The sequence below is a fragment of the Arachis hypogaea genome, chromosome 15, assembly GCF_003086295.3.
Source record: "Arachis hypogaea cultivar Tifrunner chromosome 15, arahy.Tifrunner.gnm2.J5K5, whole genome shotgun sequence".
NCBI lineage: Eukaryota > Viridiplantae > Streptophyta > Magnoliopsida > Fabales > Fabaceae > Arachis > Arachis hypogaea.
In genome coordinates this window covers 108,110,800-108,123,389 of record NC_092050.1, presented here as the reverse complement: position 1 = coordinate 108,123,389, position 12,590 = coordinate 108,110,800, and the positions used below count along the sequence as shown (strand labels likewise).

General features: G+C 38.2%; 1 long non-coding RNA gene across 1 annotated transcript; it reads left to right on the top strand.

Moving 5' to 3' along the window:
- Positions 1-11,804: 11,804 nt before the first annotated feature.
- On the top strand, positions 11,805-12,378 carry LOC112747107 (uncharacterized). The gene is made up of 3 exons (XR_003174781.2): positions 11,805-11,945; positions 12,053-12,139; positions 12,286-12,378. It is a non-coding gene; the product is annotated as an uncharacterized lncRNA (long non-coding RNA).
- Positions 12,379-12,590: the final 212 nt, after the last annotated feature.

The window sequence follows — 12,590 nt, the reverse complement described above, 5'->3', positions numbered from 1 at the left end:
CAAGAAGCTAAGTTTGGTGTTACACACCAAAACAATATAAAGGAGAATGAAGGATTCTAAGTTTGGTGTTCCACCAAAATCCCATCATAAAACACATTCACACTTTCTGCATAATGCTAGCTTCAAGCATCTAGACGAACTAGTTAACTATTCTGTTGTTTCCTAGTCTTTAGTTCTATTGCTTTTGAAAAAGAAAAAGAAAAAGAGTTCCACACATGGTTAATCTGATGCATGAGAATCATTGGCAAGGTACTAAGTTTGGTGTTCCCACACCAAAGTAACTACAAAAGCCCATAAATAAATCATGCATGCTAATCATTGTTTCTAAGTGCTTGGGGAACAAGCAACTTTCAATATCATTGGAGAGGTCCATACAAGTTTTTGGAAGGATTAAGCATCATCAACCAAAGAGATGAAAGAGGAATGTGTGGATCAGTGATGATGATGATGAGAAGTAAAGCAAGCGAACTCCAAAAGGTTGTATTGTTAAGTGATTATCTTACAACAAACACTGCTATAATTGAGAGTGGTTTTGTTTCCCTAATTATCTGTCTGTTTAGTATAGTTTTTTTTCTAAAATTCAATAAGCAAGATGCTTGATCATTTACGACATCATACTCTCCAAAACTTGTTTGCACTCAATTTTTCAAAAAAAAATGCATCACATGAAAGTTCTTTGAAAAGAAGGATTGAGGAATTAAACAATTTTGAGGCAAGCAAAAGATTAGGAGAAGTGGTGGTTCTAGTTGTATAATCATGTATTGAGGTTGCATGCTTATGAAAACTTGCATGGGAGCTCATAGGCGGGACATAGAGTTCAAAGAAGTGTTGTGGAGATTCTCAAACATTTATTGATCCAAGAAGCAGCAAACAAAACAAAAGAAAATACAAAAACAAAAAGAACATGGCCCAAGGCTCTGAGCATCAATTACTAAGCAGAAAAGAAAAGAGAAACAAAAACTCAAAGAGTTGTTATCCTAGTAAATGCTTGTGGTTGAATTGTGTCAAAGAAAGAGGCTTGAGCAAGTAAATCCTTAGGGGTGCTTTAACACCTAATACCTTAAAACCAACTGGTTTAGGAGTATTGATTGAAAGTTTATCTAAAGAGCCGCTTTGAGACATGACACTTAGAGTCAAGGCTAAAGCACAGAAACTATTAGCTGCTTCAAGGTGATTACCTATAGAGAGATCTCCATGATATCATTTGGATGAAAGTCCTAAGACCTAAGACTTCCAATATGTAAGGACTAGTAAGCACTGAGGCCCTTGCATGAGCATATGATTTAGAGTTCACCCCACTGTCACTTGATCACTTCACTCACAGGATAGTACATGTAATTTTTCAAATCCATTCTGATTGAAAGAACTTTTGAGTATAATTCCTTTCTTGCTTGGGGACAAGCAAGCTTTAAGTTTGGTGTTGTGATGACAAGTCATCTTAGCCTAGTTTCACTAGCCTTTTTCTTTTGTTTTGGATTGATTTATGCACTTTCTTGAGCCATAAGCAAGCCAATTGGGTAGATTTCCATGTTTCCTTTGATTCAATCAACCATGTATGAATTAATGAAATTTCATGAGATTTTACGCTATAATTGTCATATATTATGAAAGAATAACAAACTCATGATTTTAAGCAAAGCTTTGATGTGTTTGGTTGATTGATGCTAGGTGAAAAGAGTTTTGAAGAAGGTTGAAGAAAGAAGGAATGGCTAGGAGCAAGAGAGAACAAAAAGTTTGAGCCAAAGTTTGCCTCAAACTTTAGCTCAAACTTTTGGAAGAATTGAAAACACTCCAGAGAAAAAAGCTTGAGCAAAAGTTTGCCTCAAACTTTAGCTCAAACTTTTGGGAGAAAAGCTTGAGCCAACGTTTGCCTCAAACTTTTTGGCAAACGTTGGCATCACAAAATCAATACCCTGGAGGAAAAAGCTTGTGCCAACGTTTGAGGTCAAACTTTTGCTCAAACGTTGGCGCCACACTTGCACACCCTGGAGGAGAAAAGTTTGCGCCAACGTTTGCCTCAAGCTTTTTGGCAAACTTTGGCGCCACACACATTTACAAGGGGGCCAACGTTTGAGCAAAAGTTTGACCTCAAACTTTGGCTCAAACGTTGGTAGCAGCAAGCTTAAGCAATCTGGTATAAAAAGTTTGAGTAAAACTTTGCCTCAAACTTTTACTCAAACTTTTATGATTTCAACCCGATTCACAATGGATCTTTCTCCAACTCCAAGAGCAATCAACCAAGGCCTTTATCAACCCAATTCCATCAAGAACAAATGCCCAATTCAAGGCTTGAAGACCATTTGAAGAAAGTGTATAAATAGCTTAGGATTTAAGTTTTCAGGGAGTTTTTTTTCCTTTTAGAACTTTCCGTTTTAGTTTTGCTGAGAGCTTTTGGTTTTGGAATTAATTTGAGTTTCTGAGTTCGGGGAAGGAGAATTGAATTCTCTTCCTCTTAGTTTTCTTGTTTTCAATTTCAATTACACTTGTCTTGAGTCTTGGGTGTTGAGAATTGGGGAAATTCTGTCTCAATCTCACCTTGAGATCTCGTTCTATTTCTTTTACTGCATCATTGGAGAATTGAGATTTACATTCAAGCTTTCTTCTGTTTTGATCTTTAATTTCTTGCAATTGAATTCTACATTTGGATCTAGGAAGGCATTGAGATCTAGACTCGGTTATCTAGTCTCTTGGGTCCTGAGATCTGGAGTTTGCATTTTAAATTCTCTGTTTAAAGCTTTTCAAGTTCATTTACATTTCCGTTAGAGATCCGGTTCAATTCAAGTCACCTTCTACTTGTCTGATTAATGCAATTTACTTTTCTTGTTTAATTTTTGCAAATCCACTTCCCAATTCCCTTTATAATTCAAGCCATTTATATTTCTTGCACTTTAAGATTCTGCAATTTACATTCCTTGCAATCTAAGTTTCTGCAATTTACATTACTTGTTCTTTAAGATTCAGCTTATTTACTTTCTTTGCTCTTTAATTTCCTGCAATCTACCCTTCTCCCTTTACATTTCAAGCAATTTAGTTTCTGCAATCACAAATCACCCAACCAATACTTGATTCGCTTGACTAAATCAACCACTAAACTAAAATTGCTCAATTCTTCAATCCCTGTGGGATCGACCTCACTCCTGTGAGTTTTTATTACTTGATGCGACCCAGTGCACTTGCCGGTTAGATTTGTGTGTTTGGAATTCGTTTTCCGAAAATACACATCAACGATCGCTCACCATGCTCACCCTCAAGTTCACCAGCGAGCGTCTTCGATAACTAGTCCAAAGGAAGAAATGAAGACTTGTGCGTACGCACAACCCCTGATGCATACGCACAATGGTGAATTTTGCAAGGGTGCGTATGCACAACCCTTGGTGCGTACACAAAACAACTGGTGCTCACTTTTCAAGTTCAGCACTAAGCGCCAGAATGCAAGTCCAAAGGCCCAAGGAAGTACATCAAGTGAAGACTTGGAGTAGCATTATAAATAGATGGAGTTTTGAACTTAAACACACACTTGATACACCATAGAGCACTTTTCTGCTTTTTACATTTTTCTTTGCTTGTAGTTAGCTTAATTTTAATTTTATGCACTTTCATCTTCTTTTGAGTTTTCTTGAGCTATGATTAACTAAACCCCCACTTCATTGGGGAAAAGAGCTCTATTGTAATTTGATGGATCAATAGTAATTCTTGTTTTCTTCTTCTCTTTATCTCTCTTTGATTTACTTGAAAGATTTTCGTTCTTTATTCTAGTATTCAATTGTCTTGGGAAAGAAATTGAATATACATGGATTCTATTTGATCATTGGAAGAGGAATTATGGAATCATGCTAGAAAATCTTTCTCATACTTGACTAGTTTTGGGGTTGGTTGGATATAGTGACATATAATTCTCCCAATACTTGGATTTAGAAGAGTGTGGTATAATCAATGACCAAACTTCATCTCTTCTCATGAGCAATTAGAACAAGGAATTAGCAATTGTTCAAGAGTAGATAGATTGAATTGCCAAGAGATTAGAATTCAATCGCTCATGATTGCCAAGACATAAATGAGTTTCATGATTGAGGAAGAGATGAGAATGTGTTGATCCGAAGAATACAATATCTCCTGAACCCAATGATCTTCCCTATTCTTATCTACCCATTCTTTTACTTTGTTTGATTATCGTTCATCACCCCCATTCCCTTTTAATTTCCAGTTATTTTGTTTCCTTTACTTTATGCACTTTACATTTCCACTCTTTAATTTAGTCATTTACTTTCAAGTTCATTTACAATTCCGTCATTTATTTTCCTGCACTCAATACCCATTAATGATTTGTTTAACTAGAATATCCACTTGACTAAAGTTGCTCAATCTATTAATCTCTGTGGGATTCGACCTCACTCTTTGTGAGTTTTTACTTGACAACAATTCGGTATACTTGCCGAAAGAAGATTGCAGAGATACAAAATCCAGTGATCAAGTTTATGGCGCCGTTGCCGAGGATTGATTTTGAATTGACAATGATTAAGTCAATGGATACCTAGATTAAACACTTTTCTATTATTTTGTTAACCAATTTACTTTTAGCTTGTTCATTTTATCTTTACAGTGATTGTTATTCACTTGTTCTTTGTAAATATGCTTATTTGAATTTGATCCCACTAACTATTTGATATTTTACACCACTAAGCTCTAACCACACTCTTTTGAGAGAGTGATTTTCTTCACCTTGTTCTTTAGTGTTGGTTGTCTTGTGTATGCCAGGAGGAAGGAGAGGAGCATCAACATCCTTTGACTCTGAACCCGAGAGGACTTTCTTTAGATTAAGAAGAGAAGCAAGAGGCAAAGGGGTTATTAGTGAAGAAGCAGAGGAAGAAGATCAGGATCAAACCATGGAAGATGACATGCAAGATCACCATGGAGAAGGTGCTGGCAATCATGCTCCACATGTTAGAAGGGTGCTAGGCTCCTTCATCAATCTCAATCCTGGAAATTATGGAAGTAGCATCCTTACACCCAATGTACATGCCAACAATTTTGAGCTAAAACCTCAATTGATTATCCTTGTTCAAAATAATTGCCAATTTGGAAGAGGAGCTCAAGAAGATCCTAACCAGCACTTAACCACTTTCTTGAGGATATGTGATACAGTGAAGTCAAATAGAGTCCCTTAAGATGTATATAGATTGCTTCTATTTCCATTCTCCATAAGGGACAAAGTATCTAAATGGTTAGAATCTTTCTCCAAGGAGAGCCTCACTACTTGGGATGATGTGGTCAACAAGTTCCTAACTAAATTCTACCCTTCCCAAAGGATCATCAAGCTAAGAACAGAGGTACAAACATTCAGGAAAATGGATGGAGAGACACTTTATGAAGCTTGGGAGAGATGCAAGGAATTGACAAGAAGATGCCCCTCTGACATGTTCAATGAATGGGTACAGCTCCACATCTTCTTTGAAGGCCTTTGTCAAGAAGTAAAGAAGGCACTAGACCATTCCTCAGAAGGTTCTCTCAACACAAAGGAGACTTATGAAGAAGCCATAAAGCTTATTGAGGCTATAGCCAACATTCAGTATTACTATGCTTCAGAAAGGAGCTCCAACCCAAGAAGGGGAGTCATAGAACTTGAAGGTGTAGATGCCACACTAGCACAAAATAAGCTAATTACACAACAATTAGCAGCAATAGCCAAGCAGATGGGAGAAGAACAAGTGTCAACAATCAACACCGAACCACCACCCTACCACATGCAAGAAGAAGCTCAATTTGGAGGCAATTATGAGATGGATCAATCATCACTTGAGCAAGTCAATTTTGTAGGCAATTCATCTAGGCAACCTTATGACGCTCATGCTAAGACTTATAACCTCGGATGGAAGAACCACCCAAACTTTGGGTGGGGCGGCCAACAAAATCAAAACCAAGATCACAGAACACAAAATCCCAACCATTCCAACAATTTCAACCATCAATTCTCAAATCCAAAGCCATACCAAAACCCACACAACACCATTTTCCAACCTTACAATCAACCACATAATAACCACTTCCAGCCTCCAACAAATCCCAACCCATCATCATAATCCCCCCTCTGAAGATAGAGTTTCAAAAATAGAAACCTTGCTGGGAAGACTTTTTGAGGAATCAAAAGACATGAAGGCATTCAAGGAAGAAGTGAGATCCAACATGTAGAATCAAGGAGCTGCAATTCAGAAGCTTGAAACACAAGTAGGATATCTCTTTAAACAAGTATACATGCCCACTCACACTTTCCCTAATGGCACTATGACTAGTTCAAAGGAAGAATGTAAAGCCATTACACTGAGAAGTGGAGAAATAGTGAAAAAAGCTTCGAAGGAACCATAAGAGGAGGAGGTGGAAAAGAACACAAGCAACAAAGAAGAGGAAGAAGCACCTGCATCCGTCCTACCAAAAGAAGAAGTCTTGAAGCCCTATGTGCCAAAAGCCCCTTACCACTAGAGACTCAAGGGAAATACCCAGGAGAAGAAATACTCTAGATTCTTATAGATGTTCAAGTCACTCCACATCAACATTCCCTTCATAAAAACTCTTCAACAAATGCCACTGTACATCAAGTTCACAAAGGAATTGCTATCAAAGAAAAGTCCCTTGAAAAGAGGAAAAACTATTGTGATGACCAAGGAGTGTAGTGCTCTCATCTAAAGAGATTTGCTGACAAAGAAGAAGGACCCAGGGTGCTTCCATATCCAATACACCATAGCCAACATGACAATTGATAGATAATTTTGTGACCTTGGAGCAAGTATAAATCTTAATCCTTTGTCCATGATAAAGAAGCTCTAAATTACTGAATTGAAGCCCACACAAATAGTTCCATCATGGCTCTTTGATCTTCTCTTATTTCATGGAGGATGGTAGAGTGCTCTTGGTATCCCATCCTCAGTTGATCCATGTTGGAGCTTAATTATCCTAGAGAAGTATTCAATTGGTTCCAATAGCCTTGGGGAGGAAAATCCATCCCTTGAGGCATCTCAGGGATTTCTTGTTGAGGCAGCTCCACATGCTCTTGCTGTGGTCCATGTGCTGGCTCTCTAACATGTTTCATCCTTCTTTTAGTAATGGGCTTGTCCTCCTCAATGGGGATGTCTCCTTCTATGACAATTCCAGTTGAATTGTATAAGTGACATATGAGGTGAGGGAATGCCAACCTTGCTTGGGTGGAAGTCTTTTCTACCGTCTTGTATAGCTCTTGAGGTATTACCTCATGTACCTCCATCTTATCTCCAAGCATGATACAATGAATTGTGATAGCTCTGTCAATGGTCACTTCTGACCGATTGCTAGTAGGGATGATAAAGCGTTGGATGAATTTCAACCAACCTCTAGCTACTGGCTTAAGATCAAGCCTTCTTAGTTGGATAGGCTTTCCATGAGCATCCCTTCTCCATTGTGCTCCTTCCACATAAACGTCTGAAAGGACTTGGTCTAGCCTTTGATCAAAATTGACTCTTCTAGTTTAAGGATGTGGGCCTCCTTGCATTACTAGCAAATGGAGCGCCAACCTTACACTTTCAGGGCTGAAATCTAAGGGTCGCCCTCGGACCATGGTGCTCCAATTTTTGGGGCTTGGGTTCACGCTTGTATCTTGATGTTTAGTGATCCATGCATTGGCATAGAACTCTTACACCATCAAGATTTTGACTTCCGGGATAGAATCTCCGGGTACTCATTCTTTTTTAGCCTAAAGGAAACTTCAGGAATCACCCTCTTCTTTGCCACTACTTCATAGAATTGGTCTTGATGAGCTTTGGTGATGAGTTTTTCCATCTTCCAAGGTTCGGAAGTGGAAGCAACAGCTTTTCCTTTCCTCTTTCTAGAGGATTCTCTGACTTTGGGTGCCATAAGTGTGAAAGGAAAGCAAAAAGCAAGACTTTTCCAACACCAAACTTAAAAGCTTTGCTCGTCTTTGAGCAAAAATGGAAGAAAAGATTAGAAGAAGAAGAGAATGGATGGAGAAAGAGGGAGAGAGGGGTTTGGCCAAGTAGGGACTTATTTGTGTGAATTGTGTGTTGAAAGGGTTGGAAGAAGGGGTATTTATAAGGGTGGGATAGGGTAGGGTTCGAATGTGAGAGGGAAATAGGGTGGGAAATTTTTGAATTTGAAGTGGTTGGGGGTTGGTGGGAGTTATTATGGTTTTGGGAAGAGATATGGATATGATTGATTGAGGGTTTATAGGTAAGAGTGTGTGGTGAATAGTAAAAGTAAGAGAGAGAAGAAAGTGGGGTAGGCGGAGATTCTGTGGGACCCATGGTCCGAGGGTTAACGTCGGTTAGGAAATTTCACACAAAATAATTCCGTCGATAGTATAGTTCCTAACCGACGAACAACACTCAACCAAAGTTTCAAATCAAAAGATGTCATAATTCAAAGCCAATATAAACCGGGAGTTTTAATTCCCGGGTTGTCTCCCAAGGACCTAGTGATCAATGAGTGCGCAATTCCGGTTGTGAAGGTAACAAGATTTTCAATGAAGATATAAACAATTAAAGAAATAAAAGAACATTCAAAATCACAATTAATGAACTAATAAAGGAATTAAAGAACTAGCTATGTACACTACAAGAAAAAAGGCCTATGGCCACGCTTTTTTCTTGCCACGCTTCAAAAGCGTGGCCAAAAGTGGTCAATGGCCACGCTTTTATGAGGGTGGCAATAGATTAGAGATTTGGCCACTTTTTTTATTGCCACGCTTCAAAAGCGTGGCGAAAAGTATCAACGGCCACGCTTTTGTAAGGGTGGCAATTGATTATAGAAACGGCCACTCTTTTTTTTTGCCACGCTTCAAAAGCGTGGCCATAGAGAGAAACAAGGACGTTTTGAAAGCGTGGCGATAGGGTTTCATTACGGCCACGCTTACAAAGCGTGGCCATATCCTAGTACTCTTTTGGCACGCTTTAAAAGCGTGGCCAAAAGGTTCTTTTCTGCCACGCTTCAAAAGCGTGGCCGTAGAGCTCTTTCATAAAATTTTTTTGTGAACTAATTTCAATTTATTTATGTATTAAAGATTTTAATTTCAGAAATTATTTTATTAAAGCTAATTAAATCAATTTTTGATAATTAAATTAGAAATTTTATCAAATTTTACAACTATTGGGTAATTTACATATTTAAATTATAAAGTTTAGAAATCGTAAAATAATAAGAATTTATATGATTTGATTTAAATAATTGTGATTTTAGAAATTAATACTTTAATTTTCATGAATAAAGAAAATTAATTATATTATCTATAGTTATCGAATTAGAATTATTTATTTGAGAATAATATGTAAATTGATAATTAAATATTATTTTTAATAAATATTAGTGTTTGATTAAAACAAATTTTCAATTATCTTATTACTCTTAATTTTATAGAATTATTATATTACTTATATAAATTTTATCTTAACTCTAAATTCCCAAATAAAACCCTAATTTTAATCAAATTAAACTATAACCCCCTCCTAATCTAACCTAACCACCGCCACTCATCTAACCTAACCACCCCCACTCCCTAACCCAAACTCAGTTCCATCCTTCAGAAAAAAAAGAGAAAGACAGAAAGAAAGAAAGAAACGAAGGCAAGAAAAAGGGAAACGGGGAAGGGGAAAATCAGGGAGGAAGAGAGCGCCGGAGAGGAGCCGTCGCCGCGCTGCTCAGGATCGTGTCCCGCTCGCTACCGCGCCGCGCTCAGTGTTGTCCTTGCCATCGCAGCCGTGTCGTCGTCACGCACAAGAGGAGGAGAAGGGGAGCAACGGGGAGAAAAGGAAGGGATGACACCGTCACTGGGCTCGCCGCCGTTGCGTCGCAGAAGCTTCCAGTCCCGTTGCCGCCGTTCGCGCTGTCACCTCCAGCCCACGCCGTTGCCGTTCATGAAGAGTGAAAGAGAGAGAGAGAGAGAGAGAGAGAGAGAGAGAGAGCTCGGGAGCCGAGGAGAGAAAGGGGAGACCCGTGCTCAGCCACCGCCGCGCCTCTGCCGCTGAGAAGCTCCGCTGCCGCCACTGAGATTCACCATCGGTAAGGGTTTTTGAGTTTGGTTTACCTTCGTTTAAGATTCCAAAAACCTTATTGTCCCTGCGTGTTGGTTTTAGTCATCGTCGAAGAAGCTTCAGCCGCCGCCGTCGATTGTCACTGGGGAACAACCGCCGTGCCTCTGGTCGCCGGAATCACGGACTGGAGAGAAGGGGGCTGCCTCTCCTATTGCTGCTGTTTCGTTCTTTTATCGTAAGCTGTCTTTGTTTCCAATTCCATCGAATTCATTTCTGTTTTCGATTCCATTGAGTTTAAATTCTCTATTTTGCTGTAACCATGGTCACTGTTGCTGGAATTACTGATGCCGCTCCCGGTGCTGATTTGAACTACAGAATATAGGGAGCAGTTTCATTTAACAAGTTTCAGTTTTTTGTTCATTGCATCTGACATATTTTTAAGTGTCCCTGTCCTGTTTCACTGACTATTGTTTTCTCTCAGATCTATACTGCAGCTGTATCAGCAAAAAACTGGAAATGGTATGTTCGTATTTATTGTTTTCTTTCCCCATCTGGTTTTTTGGTGTTGGGCAAGAGGGATTGTAGGTTTTGGTCTCCAGTTACTGCTTTCTCATTAACTGATATTTTTACAGATGTACCTATAAAAACTTAACGATAAAAATTAATAAGTAGCACTTTTCTCAATCAAAGAAAGGAAAGGGGCTGGGGGTGGGTTCAGTTATAAAACCCTGTTTGTCTAACTATTTTTCTTAGGATTTTGGCAGAGGATCTCAGTTGACTCCTGTTTTACATCTTGGAGCTGGAGCATGTGCTGGAATAATTGCCATGTCCGCAACTTATCCAATGGATATGGTTCGAGGCAGGATAACTGTACAGGTACATCTTTACCTTCATTTTTCTGTTTACCAATTGCTTGGTTTGCAAATCACATAGAGAGAAGATATAACATTGGTTTTCTTCGTGTTCTTTGTGCTCTACTGCTCTTAATATTTATAGTATGCTTTTTGTTGATGATTACTTCTTTACAAAGTTGATGATTACAGTCATGATCATAATGGCAAATATGACAAATCTTAATATTGTGCTTGGGCAATTCATGCAACTGATATAATTAACTCCCTAAAGTTCTCCACCCCCTCCTCTCCTGCTGTAGTGGCTGTAGTGCTGTTATTAGAATTAATGCTTTCTTATTTTTAATTGTTTTTCCTATTTTCCAGGTTCCATTATAGGTCTAAACTTTGCTGTTTATGAGTCTTTGAAAGATTGGTTAGTTAAATCCAATCCATTTGGTCTAGTGCAAGATTCTGAGTTGAGTGTGACAACTCGCCTGGCATGTGGTGCTGCACCTGGAACTGTTGGGCAAACTGTTGCTTATCCCCTTTGAAGCACCTTTAGATTGAAGGTGTGAGTATCATTTTAGAGAAGCCAATCCATGCATGTTGTTAGAATTTTAATTATTATTTTTTTAGGTGTTACATATCATAGCCCATATTGTTAACGTGGTTTCTCAGCCTGGGAAATCGTGGAATAATTATTGATTACTAGACCATATAATATTACTCTACTTAACAACATTATCTCTTTTAATGTGATCATAAATGTTCTGAGGAAATAGAGTGTTCATGCAGATGTCTTGATTAATTTCCAACACCTAGACTACATGTGTCAGCTTTCTGTTTCACTTGGGTTTTAGGTTTTTTCAGCACTTAGATTTGTTTTACAAACCAACTGCTGCTTTCATCTGCAATATCAAATTCCCTCTTCAGGTGGCTAGCTTTCTATTTGATGATCATAATTGCCCACCACTTCAACTGGTTATCTCTTTCTGTCATAGTGCATACTCGTGGTTGAAGTTAGATATTGAGAATGTTGTGGTTGTCCACTGTAAGGCTGGAACGAACAAGGTTGATGATTTCTAGTCTTCTATTATTCTTGAAGGTGAGTAGTATCTAATCGTTTTCTTCTAAATTTAATGAACCTGCTTTACATTTACTCCATCTTTCTGCTCAATTTTATTTATATTTGGTAAGTTAAATGTGCTGCAGTTCTTTCCAATTGCTGAGGAGTCAATGGATTACTATAATCAGAAATGATGTGTTGATGGAAAAGGACTTGTTCTGCCCAGTCAGATTGTAAGTTCGGCTTTGCTATGTCCTAATTCAGCCGAAAATTGGGGATTCTGGAGTATTACACTCTTGCTTCTTCTTGTCTTATGTCTTACTTTATCTTTTGTAACTTAAACATGTTTTTTGTTCCCTTGTTGATTTTGCTATTCCAGGGAAGCTGTGAAACATTTTGATCCTGGTCCTAGTGTTCCTCACAGCCATACCAAGCCTTATGTACGATCTAAGGGAAGGAAGTTTGAGAGGGATAGAAGAAGAAAGAACAACAAAGGACTTAGTGTTTAAGTTGTATTGTTTCTGTATTTTTTTACCGTTTTTAGTTTTGGAATTTGAACTCGAAATTTATTTTGTATTTGAATATTAGTTTATTAATGTATAAAATAATTAAAGCAAAAATTATGTCACTAATAAAAATTGTCTTGCAACAAAAATTGCATACTATATTTATAGGTTTGGTAAT